Here is a 20008-nt window from a genome sequence, read left to right on the forward strand (position 1 = left end):
TAATAGTTAAATCGAGATCCACAACCAATACACAGATGGTAAATCTACAGTTAATTTTAAAATACAGTTCCACAACGAGTACACAGGTGGTAAATCTACTGTTAATTGTTAAATAGAGATCCACAACCAATACACTGGGGATAAATCTACAATTAATTGTTAAATAGAGATCCACAACCTATACACAGGGGATCAATCTACAGTTAATAGTTAAATAGAGTTCCACAACCAATACACAGTGGATAAATCTACAATTAATTGTTAAATAGAGATCCACAACCAATACACAGTTGGTAAATCTACAGTTAATTGTTAAATAGAGTTCCACAACCAATACACAGGGGATAAATCTACAGTTAATTGTTCAATAGAGATCCACAACCAATACACAGGGATAAATCTGCAGTTAATTGTTAAATAGAGATCCACAACCAATACACAGGGGATAAATCTACAACTAATTGTTAAACAGAGTTCCACAACCAATACACAGGTGGTAAATCTACAGTTAATTGTTAAATAGAGATCCACAACCTATACACAGGGGATAAATCTACAGTTAATTGTTAAATAGAGATCCACAACCAATACACAGGTGGTAAATCTAGAGTTAATTGTTAAATAAAGATCCACAACCAATACACAGGGGATAAATCTACAGTTAATTGTTAAAAAGAGTTCCACAACCAATACACAGGTGGCAAATCTACAGTTAATTGTTAAATAGAGATCCACAACCAATACACAGTTGGTAAATCTACAGTTAATTGTTAAATAGAGATCCACAACCAATACACAGGGGATAAATCTGCAGTTAATTGTTAAATAGAGATCGACAACCAATACACAGGGGATAAATCTACAATTAATTGTTAAACAGAGTTCCACAACCAATACACAGGGGATAAATCTAGAGTTAATTGTTAAAAAGAGTTCCACAACCAATACACAGGTGGCAAATCTACAGTTAATTGTTAAATAGAGATCCACAACCAATACACAACTGGTAAATCTGCAGTTAATTGTTAAATAGAGATCCACAACCAATACACAGGGGATAAATCTACAGTTAATTGTTAAATAGAGATCCACAACCAATACACAGGGGATAAATCTACAGTTAATTGTTAAATAGAGATCCACAACCAAAACACAGGGGATAAATCGACAGTTAATTGTTAAATAGAGGTCCACAAGCAATACACAGGGGATAAATCTACAGTTAATTGTTAAATAGAGATCCACAAACAATACACAGGGGATAAATCTACAATTAACTGCTAAATAGAGTTCCACAACCAATACACAGGTGGTAAATCTACAGTTAATTGTTAAATAGAGGTCCACAAGCAATACACAGGGGATACATCTACAAATAATTGCTAAATAGAGATCCACAACCAATACACAGGTGGTAAATCTACAATTAATTGTTAAATAGAGTTCCACAAACAATGCACAGAGGGATAAATCTACAATTAATGGTTAAATAGAGTTCCACCAGCAATACACAGGGGATACATCTGCAGTTAATTGTTAAATAGAGATCCACAACCTATGCACAGGGGATAAATCTACAATTAATAGTTAAATATAGGTCCACAACCAATACACAGGGGCATAAATCAACAGTTAATTGTTAAATAGAGATCCACAACCAATACACAGGGGATAAATCTGCAGTAAATTGTTAAATAGAGATCCACAACCAATACACTGGGGATAAATCTACAATTCATTGTTAAATAGAGAACCACAACCAAGACACAGGAGATAAATCTACAGTTAATTGTTAAATAGAGTTCCACAACCAATACACAGAGGATAAATCTACAGTTAATTGTTAAATAGAGATCCACAACCAATACACAGGGGATAAATCTGCAGTTAATTGTTAAATAGAGATCCACAACCAAGACACAGGGGATAAATCTGCAATTTTTGTTAAATAGAGTTCCACAACCAATACACAGGAGGTAAATCTACAGTTAATTGTTAAATAGAGATCCACAACCTATACACAGGGGATAAATCTACAGTTAATTGTTAAATAGAGATCCACAACCAATACACAGGTGGTAAATCTACAATTAATTGTTAAATAGAGTTCCACAACCAATACACAGGTGGTAAATCTACAGTTAATTGTTAAATAGAGATCCATAACCTATACACAGGGGATAAATCTACAGTTAATTGTTAAATAGAGATCCACAACCAATACACTGGGGATAAATCTACAATTAATTGTTAAATAGAGATCCACAACCAATACACAGGTGGAAAATCTACAGTTAATTGTTAAATAGAGTTCCAAAACCAATACACAGGGGATATATCTACAGTTAATTGTTAAATAGAGTGCCACAACCAATACACATTTGGCAAATCTACAGTTAATTGTTAAATAGAGATCCACAACCAATACACAGGTGTTAAATCTACAGTTAATTGTTAAATAGTGATCCACAACCAATACACAGGGGATAAATCTACAGTTAATTGTTAAATAGAGATCCACAACCAATACACAGGGGATAAATCTACAATTAATTGCTAAATAGAGATCCACAACCAATACACAGGTGGTAAATCTACAATTAATTGTTAAATGGGGTTCCACAACCAGTATAATAAAAGCAAAATACTGCGGATGCTGGAAATCTGAAACAAAAACAAGAAATGCTGGATTCACTCAGCAGGTCTGGCAGCATCTGTGGAAAGAGAAGCAGAGTTAACGTTTCGGGTCAGTGACCCTTCTTCGGAACTCAGTACACAGGTTGTACATCTACAGTTAATTGTTAAATAGAGATCCACAACCAATACACAGGGGATAAATCTACAGTTAATTGTTAAATAGAGATCCACAACCAATACACAGGGGATAAATCTACAATTAATTGTTAAATAGAGATCCACAACCAATACACAGGGGATAAATCTACAGTTAATTGTTAAATAGAGATCCACAACCAATACACAGGGGATAAATCTACAGTAAATTGTGAAATAGAGATCCACAACCAATACACAGGGGATAAATCTACAGTTAATTGTTAAATAGAGATCCACAACCAATATACTGGGGATAAATCTACAGTTAATTGTTAAATAGAGATCCACAACCAATACACAGGGGATAAATCTACAGTTAATTGTTAAATAGAGATCCACAACCAATACACAGGGGATAAATCTACAATTAATTGTTAAATAGAGATCCACAACCAATACACAGGGGATAAATCTACAGTTAATTGTTAAATAGAGATCCACAACCAATACACAGGGGATAAATCTACAGTAAATTGTGAAATAGAGATCCACAACCAATACACAGGGGATAAATCTACAGTTAATTGTTAAATAGAGATCCACAACCAATATACTGGGGATAAATCTACAGTTAATTGTTAAATAGAGATCCACAACCAATACACAGGGGATAAATCTACAGTTAATTGTTAAATAGAGGTCCACAAGCAATACACAGGGGATAAATCTACAGTTAATTGTTAAATAGAGATCCACATCCAATATACTGGGGATAAATCTACAGTTAATTGTTAAATAGAGATCCACAACCAATACACAGGGGATAAATCTACAGTTAATTGTTAAATAGAGGTCCACAAGCAATACACAGGGGATAAATCTACGGTTAATTGTTAAATAGAGATCCACAACCTATACACAGGGGATAAATCTACAGTTAATTGTTAAATAGAGATCCGCAACCAATACACAGGTAGATGAATCTCCAGTTAATTGTTAAATAGAGATCCAGGACTAATACAAAGTCCTATAACTCTGCAGTTAGTTGTTAAATAGAGGTCCACAACCAATACACAGGGGTATAAATTCACTGTTAATTGTTAAATGGTGATCCGCAAACAATACAACGGGGGATAAATATTACAGTCAGTTGTTAAATAGAGGTCACAAACAATACACAGGGTAATACATCTACAGTTAATTGTTAAATAGAGATCCACAAACAATACACAGGGAATCTTTCTACCGTTAAATGTTAAAAAGATATCCACAAACAATACACAAGGGATAAATCTATATTTAATTGAAATACAGAGGTCTACAAACTATATATAAGAGGGATAGACTCATAGAGTCGGAGAGTCATACAGCATAGAAACAGGCCCTTAAGCCCACCGCGTCCATGCTGACCATGATGCCGATCTGTCCTCATCCCAACTGCCTGCATTAATTCCATATTCCTCTATGCCTTGCTCATTCAAGTACCTGTCCAGATGCCTCTTAAATGTCGTTACTGTTCCTGCCTCCACCAGCTCCTCAGGCAGCTCATTCCAGATGCCCACTATTATTTGTGTTAAAAAATTACCCCGTTGATCCCCTTTAAACCTCTTACCTCTCACGTTAAATCTATGTCCTCTAGTTTTAGTCACCCCTCCGTTGGGAAACAGACACTTAATATCTACCCTATCTGTGCCTCTGTTAATTTTATATACCTCTATCATTTCCGCCCTCAGCCTCCTTCGCACCAGGAAAAACAGACCCAGCCGATCCAATCTCTCTTTATTTGGGCGCCACAGTGGCGCAGTGGTTCGCACCGCAGCCTCACAGCTCCAGGGACCCGGGTTCGATTCTGGGTACTGCCTGTGTGGAGTTTGCAAGTTCTCCCTGTGTCTGCGTGGGTTTCCTCCGGGTGCTCCGGTTTCCTCCCACATGCCAAAGACTTGCAGGTTGATAGGTTAATTGGCCATTATAAAATTGCCCCCAGTTTAGGTAGGTGGTAGGGAAATAGAGGGACAGGTGGGGATGTAGTAGGAATGTGCAGGATTAGTATAAATGGGTGGTTGATGGTCGGCACAGACTCGGTGGGCCGAAGGGCCTGTTTCAGTGCTGTATCTCTAAACTAAACTAAACACAAGCCCTCCAAACAAGTCAACATCCTTGTGAATCTTTTCTGCACACTCTCGAGCTTAATCACATCTTTCCCGTCGTGCGGCGACCAGAATTGCACACAGTACTCCAAATGTGGACAAACCACCACTGTGTACAAAGGTGCCATGACGTCCAAACTCTTGTAGTCAATGCCTTGGCTGATGAAGGCAAGCATGCCATATGCCTTCTTCAGCACCCTATCTACCTTTGTTACCACTTCCAGGGAACTATGTACTTGCACCTCAAGGTCTCTCTGCTCAACAACACCCCCCAGGGCTGTGCCATTCACTGTAAATGTCCTGCCCAGGTTTAACTTCCCAAAATGCATCACTTCACTTCTGTTCAATTCCATTTGCCACTCCCTTGCCCACATTCCCTGTTGACCTGTATCCTGTTGTAACCTGAGACAACCTTCTTCACTGTCCACTATTCCACCAATTTGGTGTCATCTGCAAGCTTACTAATCATGCCCATAACATTCACATCCAAGTCATTAATATATATGACAAACAGCAGAGTGCCCAGCACCGATCCTTGTGGCACACCGCTGGTCACCAGCCCCCTATCTGAAAAACAACCTTCCACTACCACCCTCTGCCTCCTATCTCTAAGCCAATTCTGTATCCAATCGGCTTGCTCACACTGCATCCCATGTGTTCGAACCTTCTGGACCAGGCACCATGCAAGACCTTGTCAAAGGCCTTGCTAAAGTCCATGTAGACAACATCTATCGCCATGCCCTCGTCAATCCTCTTGGTCACCTCCTCGAAAAACGCAAGCAAATTCGTGAGACATGATTTCCTACGCACAAAGCCATGCTGACTATCTCTAATCAGACCACGCCTTTCCAGATGCATATAAATCCTGTCTCTCAGAATCTGTTCCAATAACATTCTCACCACTGATGTAAGACTCACCGGCCTGTAGTTCCCGGGTTTATCCCTGCTGCCCTTCTTAATTAAAGGCACAACTTTAGCTATGCTCCATTCTTCCGGTACCTCACCTGTGGCTAACGATGATATACAAATCTCTGCCCGGGCCCCAGCAATCTCCTCCCTTGCTTCCCATCGCATCCTCGGATACACCTGGTCAGGCCCTGGGGATTTATCCACCTTAATGCGCTTCAAAACATCAAACACCTTCACCTTTGCAATGTTGATATGCTCCCTCCCTTGAACTCATTAGCTTCCATGACCTTGTCCATGGTAAATACAGGAGAAATATACATTTACGACCTCGCCCATTTCCTGTGGCTCCACACATAGATTGCCACATTGATCCTTAAGAGCACATACTCTCCCCCGAGCTACCATTTTACTCTTAGTATTCTGAGACAATCTTTTTGGAATCTCCTTCATCTTATCAGCCAGGGAAATCTCATGGCCTTTTTTTGCTAACCTAATTTATTTCTTAAATGTTGTCCTACATCCCCTATACTCATCGAGGGACTCGTTCGATCCCAGCTGCCTATACCTGACCTATGCCTCCTTCTTTGTCCTGACCAGAACCTCAATATCCCTCGTCAACCATAGTTCAAGTAGTCATGTTCCTCCTGTGTTTGTTGTAGCTCCAGCGGCGCAACAGCATTCTCTTGTCCTTGTATTCGTCTTCAAGTTCCCAGTATCACAAGTCCCCAGAGGAGAAATGCCCACTGTTGTTTCATCGCTCTGGATGTTTAATCTGGGGATTTAAACAGAATGACCTGGTGTTAGTTCCTGGTCTATTCGTTTCTGCACCTGTGTGGGCCGAAAATGTTCTACTGCCTTAGGGGTTAACAGTTGTGTCATTTTATAATTGTACCATCTCTATCGCGCCAAGTTCGAGTCTGTGCAGCTGCCGGATTTGCATCTGAGCACACTGTGCTGGTGCACGCGTGGTGATCCATTTGAATACCACCCAAGCTCTGGTTAACATCATCACTACCGCAAGTCCCCTAATCAATCCATTCTCTAATGTGTTTTGCCACTCCTGGTATTGCATGGCATACCAGGTGGTCTCCATGATAGGCACCATCTCGGGTTCAGTCATTATTCCCTTGATTATATTTTTTCAGTTGGGGCCAGTGTTTCCACCGGCCCTTCCCTTTCATAGGTATCTGCACAGGTATCACTAGTCATGATAATGTCATAAGGTCCAGTCCACCTTGGGGCGAACCCAGCCTGTTCTTGGGTAACTCATACCAAAACGTTCTCCCCTTCTTGTGGTATAGGTTGGTAGGCCTCATCCTTGTTTTGAGTATCTAGGTCCCGTATGGCCTGCTGATCCCTTACCTCCTGTCGCAACTCCTTTAACTGTGGATCGAATTGTCTTATGTACTGCCTGATTCGGTCTCTTAGAGGTCCCTTCTTCTCCCCGCCGACTATAATGCTCTCGGGGAGATGCATAGCCCTCCTTGTCATGAGTTCGAAGGGGGTCAAGCCTGTCGTTCGGTTGGGTGTAGCTCTGAGGCTCATTAATATACAGGGTAAGACGTCCATGCACCCTCTTCCAGTCTCGGAGATTGCCTTTGCTCTGGACATTTTTAAAGTGCGGTTCATTCGCTCCATTCTTCCTGAGCTCTTCGGGTGATGGGGATCTGAAATCGCTGTCGGATTCCCAGTAAACCACAGTCTCGCCTCATGACCTGTCCGGTAAAGTGTGTACCCTGGTCTGAGTCAATCTGAAGAGGCTCCCCCCAGCGTGATATTATATCGAATACAAGGATTCGTGCGAAGTGGAGGCCCTACAGTCCCTGGTGGGGAATGCTTCAACCCACCGGGTGAACTGATCGATGATTAACCAGAAAATACCTCTTTCCTGTGCTGTTCGGCAGAGGCTCCGTAAAATCAATTTTCAAGTTTTCCCACTGACCGTTAGGTCGGGACTGATGAGCCATTTTACCCTTTATGGGTTTTCCCGTGTTATGTTGTGCGCATATTGTACGATGTTGGCAATGTTTCGCCACGTCTCTCCCTACACAAGGCCACCCCCAATCTTTGAGCAGGTCGCTCAGCATCGCATCTCGTCCGGTGTAGCTCAGTCTGTATGGAGGACGGGTGGACTACTTGTAGTCCCTTTCGCCATACCCCGTCTCCCCCAAAGACTGACCCTTGATGTTTTCATCGGGATCGTTCTTCCATGCTAACCTCTTCCTACACTCTTAACGTTTAATTCCCCTGGTCCGAGCACGGCTACTTGAATGGCTTGTGGCACAGCCCTTTCTGCGGCATTCTGGGCTGCCTGATCAGCTAACCTGTTTCCCTGTTGTTCCTTACTTTCGATCTTCTGATGCGCTTTGATTTTTATTACGGCTGCAGTGGCTGGTCGTTAATTCTCGAGCCACGTTCTCGAGTTTAATATGTCCACTTCCTGATGTTACATACCCTCATCTACTCCATGCTGCTATTTTATCGTGTACTGCCCCAAATGCGTATCTACTGTCTGTAAATACATTCAAGAGTTTTCCCTCTTTTAATTTTAAGACTTCCGTTAAAGCCAATAAATCCGCAACATGGGCAGATATTGTTCCTTCCAGTCCCCCTTGCAAGAGGACTGTGCCACTTTGATCTACCACGGCCCACCCCGTACGGAACTGTCCATTTATCTATCATCTTGCTCTGCCGACATAGAGGGTTATGTCAGAGGATTCGACTGTGAAGGGTTAGACTGCTATTTCTCCCTCTACGTCTTGTTCTATTTCTGTCTGGCACTGGTGTGGCTCCCTATCGGCTATTATTCCCTCGGCTGGGTTGAGCCCTGTACCTCTAATGACTTGTATCAATTGGTCTTTCGGTAGCAGTACTGCCTCCAACATGGCCCGTCGAGCATCGGACACCGTTTTCAATTTCCCGTATTTAACAGCCCCACTATAGTATGTTTGATGTGTATAATCAGCTGTCCAGACATGGTGACGGGCTTGCTTACTCTCGCTGCCTTGGCTGCGCAGTGGCGGGCAGCTACGCATTGGTGGAGCCCTCTAACTACCAGGGATGCTTGTGTAGAATAGTACACCGCTGGTCTCAGCTCTCCTCCCCTTTCCTTGGTTACTACAGCATTATAGAACCCCCCAACGAGATCATAATAGATATGCAATGGCTTTGTCATGTCTGGTAATCTGAGGGCTGGGGCTGCAAGCAGCCCTGCCTTTAATTTACCATATGCTTCCTCCTGCTGTGTTCCCCATTCCACCGTTCCATCCATGGTTTTCCCCCTTTCACTGAGCGTTGGAAAGGTTCCATCAGGATAGCGAATTGGGGAATAACATTTCTTCAGTAATTGAACAAGCCCATCACACGCCGTAGCCCCCGCACTGTCGTGGGTCAGGGCATATTAGCAATTGCTGTTTGGCGATCGGCGCGGAGGGTTTTACTTCCCTGACTTATGTCATGGCCACACCCTTCCAGAGTTTTGTTTATGATGCGGTGAAAAGTATTTGTACTTGTGAAATCTCTGTGGGAGTCTGGTCCAGGTATATTGTTTGCCATTTGAGGTGAAGGCAAATGTTTCTTGGGATTTGAGGTCCAGTGAGACTGACCAGAATCCATTTGCGATGTCTAGAACTGTAAAAATCCGATGTTTTGGATTTCAACCGGTGAAGGTAGTTGCTGGGCTGTCCACGATAGGGTGCTCTTTTGGTGATACTTTATTCAGGGCAGTATAATCTACAGTTAACCAGTAACTCTCGACGAGTTTTGTAACTGGCCACCTGGGGGAATTCGTGATTGACACTGTTGGCCATAAAATACCCTGTTCTACCAGAGCCTTCATTATTGCCTCGGTTGCCTGCATGGTTCTGGTTTAAAAGGGTATTGTTAGTGAGGCGTGCGTGCCGGCCCAACAATTCATTCTGGTGTGGTTTTGATGAGACCAGTCTTGCTTGCTCTCGGCCCAGATTCCTGGTATAGCTTGGCATATTGTTCCCAAAATCCCATCTCCAGTCCAGTCCTGGCCAGGATATTAATGCTGCCTATCGTTGCTATATTCCTTAGTGGAACCCATTTTCTGGTGATTTTGTCTCTGTGTCCCTTTTTTGTTAGCTGGATTATTTGTCTATTCTGTGCATCTACTATTATGCACAGCTCATTGAGTAAGTACATACCCAGTATTGTACCTTTCGGGTTTGGGCACATCCAGAATTGGATCGGTTGCATTATACCCTCAATTTCTAATATCTGCCTTTCACTTTTGTATGCTACAGTTTTACAGCCCCCTACTCCCTGTATCATAATAGAGTGTCGGGTAGTGGGCAGGTCGATGTTGGTCAAGGATACGTATGCCCCCGTATCTATTAACGTATCGCATCGCCGCCCCCTAATGATGGATTAATCCAGATATGGGGATCCCTGCCCGGGGGCCGATGTCACACATTGGGGTTGTGTTTGTTGTCGCGTTGTGTATGATGTCTAACAGTTGTTGATTACTCATTTTACTGGCATCTTTGATTGTCTCGTCGCTCATCTTTCCTTTGTTCCTGCTGGGGTCCATTTCTATCCTGTCTACCCACCCTTTATAAAGGACCAGCAGTCCTTTATTTCATGCCCCATTTTGTTATAGTTTTTGCATTTTTTGCGGCCATCACGCCTTGGGGCTCTACATTTAGCGTGACGATCTCCTGATTTAATGCAGTTAAAACAGGACTCTGTTGTTTTAACAGAGGCTGCTTTGCACGCTTCGGTCAGAAGGGTGGCTATTTTGGCTTTTTGTTGATTATCTATGGTTGTAGCCCAATTTTCCAAATCATCACAATTATTGCAATTTACTCGTACCGTTTTCAATATTGCCTTGTGAGCGGGGCTTAATCCGTCCTTATATAACTGGAGAAATGCTGGATTTTTTCGATCTATGTTAGCCACGCCACTGTGTGCTAGGAAAGCTTCGAACTTTCTAGTCCTGTAGTCCTGTGCTCCTTCCCCCTTAGTTCTGAGTCACCCCTACTATCGAATTCCAATTTATGGGGACCTGAGCAGTTACATAGGCTTTAAACATAATCACTTCTTGTTCTTATAAAAGCAAAATACTGCGGATGCTAGAAATCTGAAACAAAAACAAGAAATGCTGGATTCACTCAGCAGGTCTGGCAGCATCTGTGGAAAGAGAAGCAGAGTTAACGTTTCGGGTCAGTGACCCTTCTTCCGAAGAAGGGTCACTGACCCGAAACGTTAACTCTGCTTCTCTTTCCACAGATGCTGCCAGACCTGCTGAGTGAATCCAGCATTTCTTGTTTTTGTTTCACTTCTTGTTCTTGTTGTCGTGGGTCGGCAGTCAGGTCCACACACCAGGTACCATGCCGGTGGATGGCTTGCAATCGTTCCCCATAATTCTCAGGCATTTTGGTCCTGACTAACCCTGCAACATCCCGATTGTGGAGATTGTGAATGATTTGCATTTCTTCCGGCGGACAGGGGTATATATGTCATTCTTAGCTGTGCTGGGCGGGCTGGTTGCTAGGATGTCCGCCCCTCCCCACCGCCCCTCGTTGTGCTGGCGCCCCAGGAATGTACTCCACCTTTACGGGAGCTGTTTTGGCTATATTCGCCGGAGGGAAGGGGGCGGGGTGTCTTCTCCTTCTTGGTTGTAATTATATGCCTCCTCCTCTAGGGATCCCCAATATATATCATCCCTATTAGGCGGCGCGCTGGGGCTGCCTGCCAGTGCTGGCAGGACTGTCCGTCCGGAAATAACAGTCACCTGCTGCTTTTTATCTTTTACATGCTAGTTTACTCGTTCTTTTTGCTTTACATGGGCATGAATATTCAGAACAAAAGCTTATTCATCCTTGTCTTTCTTTTCCTTCTTCCACCACTCCGGCTGGTCAGCCGGCGGTTTGTGGGGTTTCCAATCTGATTTGATCATTTTTTTCTGTTAACTTTTTATGTTTCTCTGCCAAGTGGCAGGTAAGGGACCCTTCTGGCCCTCACTCGAGCTCCATCTTTTCTATCTTTTCACTGGCCATGCATGGATTAGAACCATTAGAAATCTACTCTCAGACGTCCACTTTTAAACTAGAGCAACTTGTAGTAGACCGTCTCCTGGCTAACTGTCGGGTCACAAGTCTGTTAGTATTTCGTACAACAATCTTATGATATCCATCAATACTTTAAGCATTTTTTCCGACAGTGCTCTACGTACCTTAACGAACTACCTACCATCCTTTGACTATTGGTCAGACCCTGATCACAGGTTTAAAATTCGTTGGTTGCTGAACAGCACCCTGTCCAGGGATAAGGTATTAGCATGAATAAATATACTCACCGGTACTTCTGATGGTATCAAACGACCGCTGAATCCTGTTCATCTCAAGTTCGGCATCAGGCTCCTGCCAACTCCCCCTTGGCCTTTTAGTTCCCTTCGCCCACTTGATCCTGGCCGTCACGTGGGACTAAATCCTGTTAATTCAGGCTCAGGTTTGATGATTGGAATATCGGGGTTACAGAAGAGCTGACTTACACCTGAATCCTGCCAACTACGCCAATTGTTAGTGGGAATGAATCTGAAAGAACCACTCGACACTCGGGTTTGCTCCAAACTTCAAACAGTTTATTGGGTTACGCTGGCGAGGAGCAGGACACTGGGCAATCCAGATTCCTCTCCACTGAACAAAGGTAAGTCATCAAACTTATACAGTTTCAAACAGTTACTCAACCCATCCCGGCTGAACAAGGTCCAATCACACTGATTATTAATTATATACATTGATTAGTAGAACCAATGAAATGGGTGACTCGACATTGGGGGGACTGCGTGGTCAGCTCATGCTCTTGGACAGCTAGGGGTTCCTCATGCCTACCTGATGTCTTCCAGATCTCCTGCTTCACCGTCCTTGGGCCTTATGTATATATAACATCTTATCTTAACCTTGTTACAGGTGGATGACTTTGTCAGCATTCCATCTTTGTCGACATTTCATAAGAGCATCGGTTAGGTCACTTGAGAAGAGCATCTGTTAGAGGCCACTTAATTAAACTCTACTGCAGTTATTTGCATCATCCATTGTAAAGAATGTGGTCAAGTTAGCTGAGTCCCACGATGCCTTGCAAACATTTAATTGCTAGCTAAAATTATATGACATTAGTTATTCACATCATATCGAGTGCAGGTGCCTCACCCCTGGGAATACACTTCAACTATGCAGATGGGCGAGGAGGAGCTTCATGGGAATGAGGGGTGATACCTTGGATCATCGAATCCACTGCACAGTAGTCCCCAGAGAGTCTACTGGCACGTATATCCTTGGCACCGAGGGCCCTTTACTCAGGTCCAGGGTGAGCACGCGTTTTGTCTTCAGAAAAAATACAGCCTTCCTATGATTGTTTGAGGCTGCAACAATGTCTGAGGGGCTGGAAACCTCGGACATCACCTTGATGCATGCCTCGCTATCCATATTTGGGTGGGCGCAAATCTTCATGCCATGCTTTGCTGTTAGAATCCTGAAGGGTGATGGGAATAAAGGAGGATAGGAAAGACCCGGCATTGGATATTAAGGAGAAGCCTTTGGCATAAGAGCCACAACCACCATTTTGTGAGCCAAAGTAATTTGTAAAAATAATAAATTCGTCACATAAATACTTTTGGTATGGTAATGGTGGGGTTGAGGGATGGGGTTGGTGGCAGGAGGAATCAGTTTTTGTTGGTATGTTCACCATAAGCAGTCTTTGTGCTGCTCTTCCTTTGGAGGAGTATGGCTTTTGTCTTTACCAGAGCCAGCTGTAAGCTGCGCAGCCACGCTACTCTTCAGATATTGAGAGAAAATGTCTCTTGACCCAGGCTGCTCCCGCTGTCCCAGACCAGATAGCTGGGCTGGGGAGCAAGCACCAGATTCAATGGTGTTAAACACAGGAGCCCCCTATTGAACTAAACAGCTACACCCGAGATCATCTGGAGTCTTCTCCTCGCCTCCCACTCCCGCAACATTCAATGAAAAGCACGTCAATGTTAAACCAAACTGACAGAATAGCTTTTTGATCTATGTCTTCCTCTTGTCTTCGTTTGTTTTACAAATAAGTGGAAAAAACCTTAAGTTCAGTCTGTCTCTTCCTCCGACAAGAGTTACACAACCTCCAGCCTCATCACACAGCACACAGTCAGCTGAACCTCGTCACGCACTCAGCTGTTCTCAATACAGGGCTTGAGCAAAGTGGAAACATGGAAAGTCAGAACTATAAAAGCGGAAGAGACAAAGTTACAGAGACACAGGCAATAAGGGAGAGACAAAGACAGATCTTGACAGAGAGTGCTGGAGAAGGTGACAATGTAACAAGTTGTATTTGCATAAAGCCTTTCTTGAAAGAAAATGTTCCAAGGCGCTTCTAACAAGTATTACAAAGATAACCTTTACACAGCGCCAAATAAGGTATATTAGGATAAAGATTTGGTCTTCCAGGATCTTATTTAAGGAGAGTGAGAGACGCGGAGAGGTTTACAGCTCGAATTCCAGGTCGTAAGGCCCAGCAGTTGAAAGCAGGACAGCCAAGTGAAGTGATTAAAACATCACTAAAGAGGCGCTTTATAGAGCAGAATAAAATGAGTACTGAGATCTCGTAGATTACAGAGATAGGCTGTGTTGTAGGGACTTGAGGAGGATACAGAGATAGGGAGAGTAGTATGACTGGAGTAGGTCACAGAGCTAACGATGTTCCTAAAGGCTGGAGGAGGTTACAGAGATAAGGAAGATTGTAGGGGATGCAGAAAATTACAGAGATAGGGAAGATTGTCGAGACTAGAAGATGTCACAGAGATAGGGGGCTGTGGGGGCCTGAGGAGATTATGGAGCTAGGAGGGTTGAAGGGACTGGAGGAGATCACAGTGGGAGGGAATTTCGCAGGGGTTGGAGGAGTATAGAGACAGGGAGTGTTCTATTATTTGGAGGATGTTCCAGAGATAGGAATTATAGAAGGGTATGTCTTTAGGGAGTGCTGTACAGGCTTGAGCGACTTACAGAGATAGAGAGCATTTTAGGAGTCCGATGAGGTTGCAGATATGCTAATTGTTATAGGATCTGGGAGGTTAGAGAGGTAGGGAGAGTTGTAGGGGCTGGAGGATGGAATGAACAGAGGGAGGGATGAGGCAATGGAGGGATTTGAAAGCTGCGATGAGTATTTTGAAATTGAGAGATTGCTGGGCCGACAGCCAATGACTGACAACAAGCACAGCAGGTGATGGGTGAACAAGGTTTTGTGCGATTTAAGTCATGGACATCAGTTTTAGATTACCTCATGTTTAAGGAGGGTATAACATGGTACACCAGCCAGGAGTGCATTAGAATTTTCCCTCGAGAGGTAACAAAGGAATTCATAAATGTTTTGGTAACTGATGCTTCAGGCGGGGTGGTTTCGGGAGATGTGACAGAGGTTGAAGTAGGCAGTCTTAGTGATGGAGTGTACATGAGCTTGGAAGCTGATCTCAGGTTCAGACTGGAACAGTTACTCGGGAGATGGATGGAGTCGGAGGTTAATGAAGGGTTTGTAGCAGAGTATGACTTCTGCCTTCCTCAAATTGAAATGGAGGAAATTTCTCCCCTCACAGTGCGAGATGTCAGACAAGTCGTGTAATAGTTTAACAACAATAGCGTTGCCGCCAGAGGTGGTGGTGAAGTAGAGTTGGATATTGTCAGCGTACATATGACAATATACGGTATGCTTTCAGATGATGTGGCTAAGGGGCAGTATGTAGATGAGAAATAGGAGGGGACCAATGATAGATCCTTGGGCGCTAGCAGATGTAACGGTGCAGAAGCAGGAAGAGAATCCATTGCAAGTGATTTTCTGGCTACGATTAGAGAGAGCAATTTTGATCCATCGCCTCGAGTGGAAACCTGATTGGAGAGATTCAAACATGGAATTCTGAGCAGATGGTCATGAATTTCGGAGGCGATAGCATGTTCAAGCACTTTGGAGAGGAAAGAGGGTTGCAGAAGGGGTGGTAGCTTGCGAGAACAAGGCAGGTCAGGGATATTGCTGAGGAGCAGTCCGACGATTGGTCATTTGAAAGACACAGGGCCAGAACTTGAGAAGATGGAGCCGTAAACAATATCGGCTGACATCGCGACCAGGAAGGGACTCGGCCCGTCCATCTGAGCAGCTGTCATGCTGAGGCACTGGCAGCATGGTTTTGTCGAGAAGCAGCACGGTTTTGTCGAGAGACAGCATAGTTTTGTAAAGGGGAGGTCGTGTCTCATTAACTTGATTGGGTTTTTTGATGAAGTGACGAAGATGTTTGATGAAGGTAGGGCACTGGATGCTATCCATAGGGACTTCGGCAAAGCCTTTGACAAGGTCCCTCATGGCAGACTGACACAAAAGGTGAAGTCACACGGGATCAGAGGTGAGCTGGCAAGATGGATACAGAACTGCCTCGGTCATAGAAGACAGATGGTAGCAGTGGAAGGCTGCTTTTCTGAATGGAGGGATGTGACTAGTGGTGTTCCACAGGGACCTTTGCTGTTTGTAGTATACATAAATGATTTGGAGGAAAATGTTGCTGCTCTGATTAGTAAGCTTGTGGACGACACAAAGGTTGGTGGAGTTGCTGATAGTGATGAGGATTTTCGGGGGTTACATCAGGATATAGATCGGTTGAAGACTTGGGTGGGGAAATGGCAGATTAAGTTTAATCCGGAAAAATGTGAGGTAATGCATTTTGGAAGGTCTAATGCAGGTGGGAAGTATATAGCAAATGGCAGAACCCTTAGGAGTATTGACAGGCAGAGAGATCTGGGCATACAGGTCCACAGGTCACTGAAAGTAGCAACGCAGGTGGATAAGGTAGTTAAGAAGGCATATGGCATGCTTGCCTTCATCGGTCGGGGCATAGAGTATAAAAATAGGCAAGTCATGCTGCAGCTGTACAGAACCTTAGTTCGGCCACACTTAGAATATTGCGTGCAATTCTGGTCGCCACACTACCAGAAGGACGTGGAGGCTTTGGAGAGGGTACAGAAGAGGTTTACCAGGATGTTGCCTGGTCTGGAGGCCATTAGCTATGAGGAGAGGTTGGATAAACTCAGATTGTTTTCACTGGAACGACGGAGGTGGAGGGGCGACATGATAGAGGTTCACAAAGTTATGAGTGGCATGGACAGATTGGATAGTCAGGAGCTTTTCCCAGGGTGGAAGAGTAAGTTACTAGGGGACATAGGTTTAAGGTGCGAGGGACAAAGTTTAGAGGGGATGTGCGAGGCAAGGTGTTTATACAGAGGGTGGTGAGTGCCTGGAACTTGCTGCCAGGGGAGGTGGTGGAAGCAGGTACGATAGCGATGTTTAAGAGGCTTCTTGACAAATGTATGAATGGGATGGGAATGGAGGGATACAGTCCCCAGAAGTGCAGAAGGTTTTAGTTTAGACAGGCATCAAGATCGCCGCAGGCGTGGAGGGCCCAGTGGCCTGTTCCTGTGCTGTACTGTTCTTTGTTATGTGCTGATCCCAGGCCCACTTCCTCGGCCGGATCACAAATCCCCATCCTAGTGTTTCAGCTGGTCTTGACCAAATCTCCACCAACATTGTCTGCCTTGGCGGGAGAAAAGGAGAAAGATTGATGTCAATGACCACACAGGGGGAATGGAAGGGAGATGGATTCAATCGAGGGACCAGAAATAAAGTCGATTCTAATGGAAATATTTCCAGCATCTGCAGCATTTTGCTTCTGTCAGAACAGGTGATGTTTCTGAGCAGATCTGGGAGGTGAAAATCGAACCATTGGAGTTTGAGGAGAGACTGTAGCTACCGTTTCCCCTCTTGTCCTGCAGTTTGCAGAGTTAAACTCTTCCAGCCCCACCCACCCCTGATGACCTGTTTTCACCTGCCCAACAATTCCTGTTGTCATTCTGTTGATGTAAGGCTGGGGATAAATATTCCATTCATGGATCTGGAAACAGTAGGATTCGCCTCTGGTCTGCTCTCAGTTGTTCCGTTTATTCATGAATTGAATAATTGAGGTAATCAAATATATCACCGGTCTCTTGACCTGCTCTCTGAACTTCGACTGAGTCACCCCATATATAAATGTGCTTGTGCAACAACTTAAATTGACCAGCATATATCCGACTTGTTGAAGTATATATTCGGAATCTTTGTAATCATTGGGATCTGTTCCTGTAATGTTATATTATAAGAAATTGATAACATGCACCAACCACAAAAGTATGAAGTTGCCGGATGTGGTGAAGAGTAAAATCACAGATTTTCTTCTGCTCTCCATCTCCGGGTCACTGTGATTCTCACTCTTGTTTTGACCTCTCAGGCCCTTACGGACTCGAGTGGCCACCACAATGTATCTGACTGTCAGAGCGTTGAACAGCAGAATTGAAGTGAATGGGAGCAAAGGGTTTAAAACCGCAGTGAGCCAATCATATCCTATCCATCCGGGATCAATAAAATAGCTTGTCTTTCTTTCACAGAACTATGCTACATTGTCCATTATCCATATCGATTTATATATAAAGCAGAAGGGAACGTTTTTCAAACAGAGTGGAATGCAGGTTGTTGTTCGTACCACAGTTGCAGTTTTCTGCGTGCAGTATTTTGTTTTCAGTTTCTGGCAAAAAATGGCCACAAATCGATCGAAGGTGCAAGCCATGGTGAACCAGACTGAACAGTCTGTGGCTTCACGACTCAGAACAATGATGCCAGTGCACACAGGGGTAATTTCCAGGAAAGATACCAGGAAATAATAATAACTGATCCACAACATTATGACCAGAAAGAAAATGACCAGTAGATCCGCCATTGCCATGGCCACCAGGTAGCGAGTGGTGCAGATGGAGAGGCTGCACTTTCCCCGGGATAGTATGACAATCACCACTAAATTAACTGTAAGAGATAGTAGAAAGGAAAATCGAAATTATTGGTCAAACATTCTCCGGTCCTGACCTGGACAGGCAGGCAAACAGCTGGGTTGGAGATGTTAGAATTTCAAAAGCTCAACTCCAACAGCAACTGACTTCCAACCCGCCGATGTCTGGATTTAATAGAGTTGGGAGAAGCAGACAGCATTTTAAATATCTGATTGAGGCAAAGTGTCTGATTGAACAGGTTGTGCAGTTTTAACTCTGGCTGGCCGGATTTCCCTGCTATACCCCATGCCACATACAAAGATGCCGAGGATTGGCAATTGGAAACGTCCCCTCTCTGGGATCAGACCACTCCTTCAGGATCAGGTCCCCCACTCTGTGGTCGCGTCCACCTTCCCCACCATTGGAGCCCACGATTCCCCAGCTTCGGACCGTGATCCCACGGATCAGACCTCACAACTGAAAGGCTTCGACCCAACCACCCTTAGGATTGGGACCCCACCCTCAACCTGTGTTCACAACCCATCACCCACAGGGCTTGTACCCCACCATTATCGTGAGTTGACCACACGCCCATGGATAGGACCTCACCACATCATTAACTGGAGCCCATCACCTCCAGGATTGGACCTCCCCAGAATCGCACCCCACCATCCCTCGGGCCCCGACCCCACATTTGGACTACACCACGCCCGGATTGGGAGCCTACCACTCCCGGGGTGCAACCCCTCATGGGACCAGACATTCCTCTCTTTACCAGACATCTCTCTGTGCTAGGACCCGCTCACCTGGGCACATAACGTTCTCTCCATTTCAGAAGCCCCAAGAATCAGGTATACACCCAATCCTGTTTTTGATCAGAGACTCCCACACACGCTCCCACTAACTGGACCAGGAGCAGAATAAGAGAGACTTCCTACGGTGGAGGATGAGAAATGCAACCTTCCCCTTCCATGGACTAGGACCACATTCCAGGACAGGGCACCCCTCCCCTGTGAAGGATCAAGACCTCCCCTTCCCCTCCCCTCGTGCTTTCTCCTCCCCGGATTCAGACCATCTGGCAGGCTAGAAAGCACTGCCTGGGGTTGAGAATCGAACACTTCCCCTCCCCTTTGCTGTCTTCAGATGGACAACGCTGCAGAAAACAAAGCCCTCCATTGGGATGCGGCTCAGACACACGCACCCAATAAAATAAAAGAAAAATACTGTGTATGCCAGAAATCTGAATTGGAAGCAATAAGTGCGGGAAATGCACGTCATGTCTGGCAGTATCTGCAGAGAGAAACAGAGTTAAAGTTTCAGCTTGGTGAACTTTCATCAGAA

The sequence above is a fragment of the Heterodontus francisci genome, unplaced genomic scaffold (genome assembly GCF_036365525.1).
Source record: "Heterodontus francisci isolate sHetFra1 unplaced genomic scaffold, sHetFra1.hap1 HAP1_SCAFFOLD_49_1, whole genome shotgun sequence".
In the NCBI taxonomy this organism is placed as follows: domain Eukaryota; kingdom Metazoa; phylum Chordata; class Chondrichthyes; order Heterodontiformes; family Heterodontidae; genus Heterodontus; species Heterodontus francisci.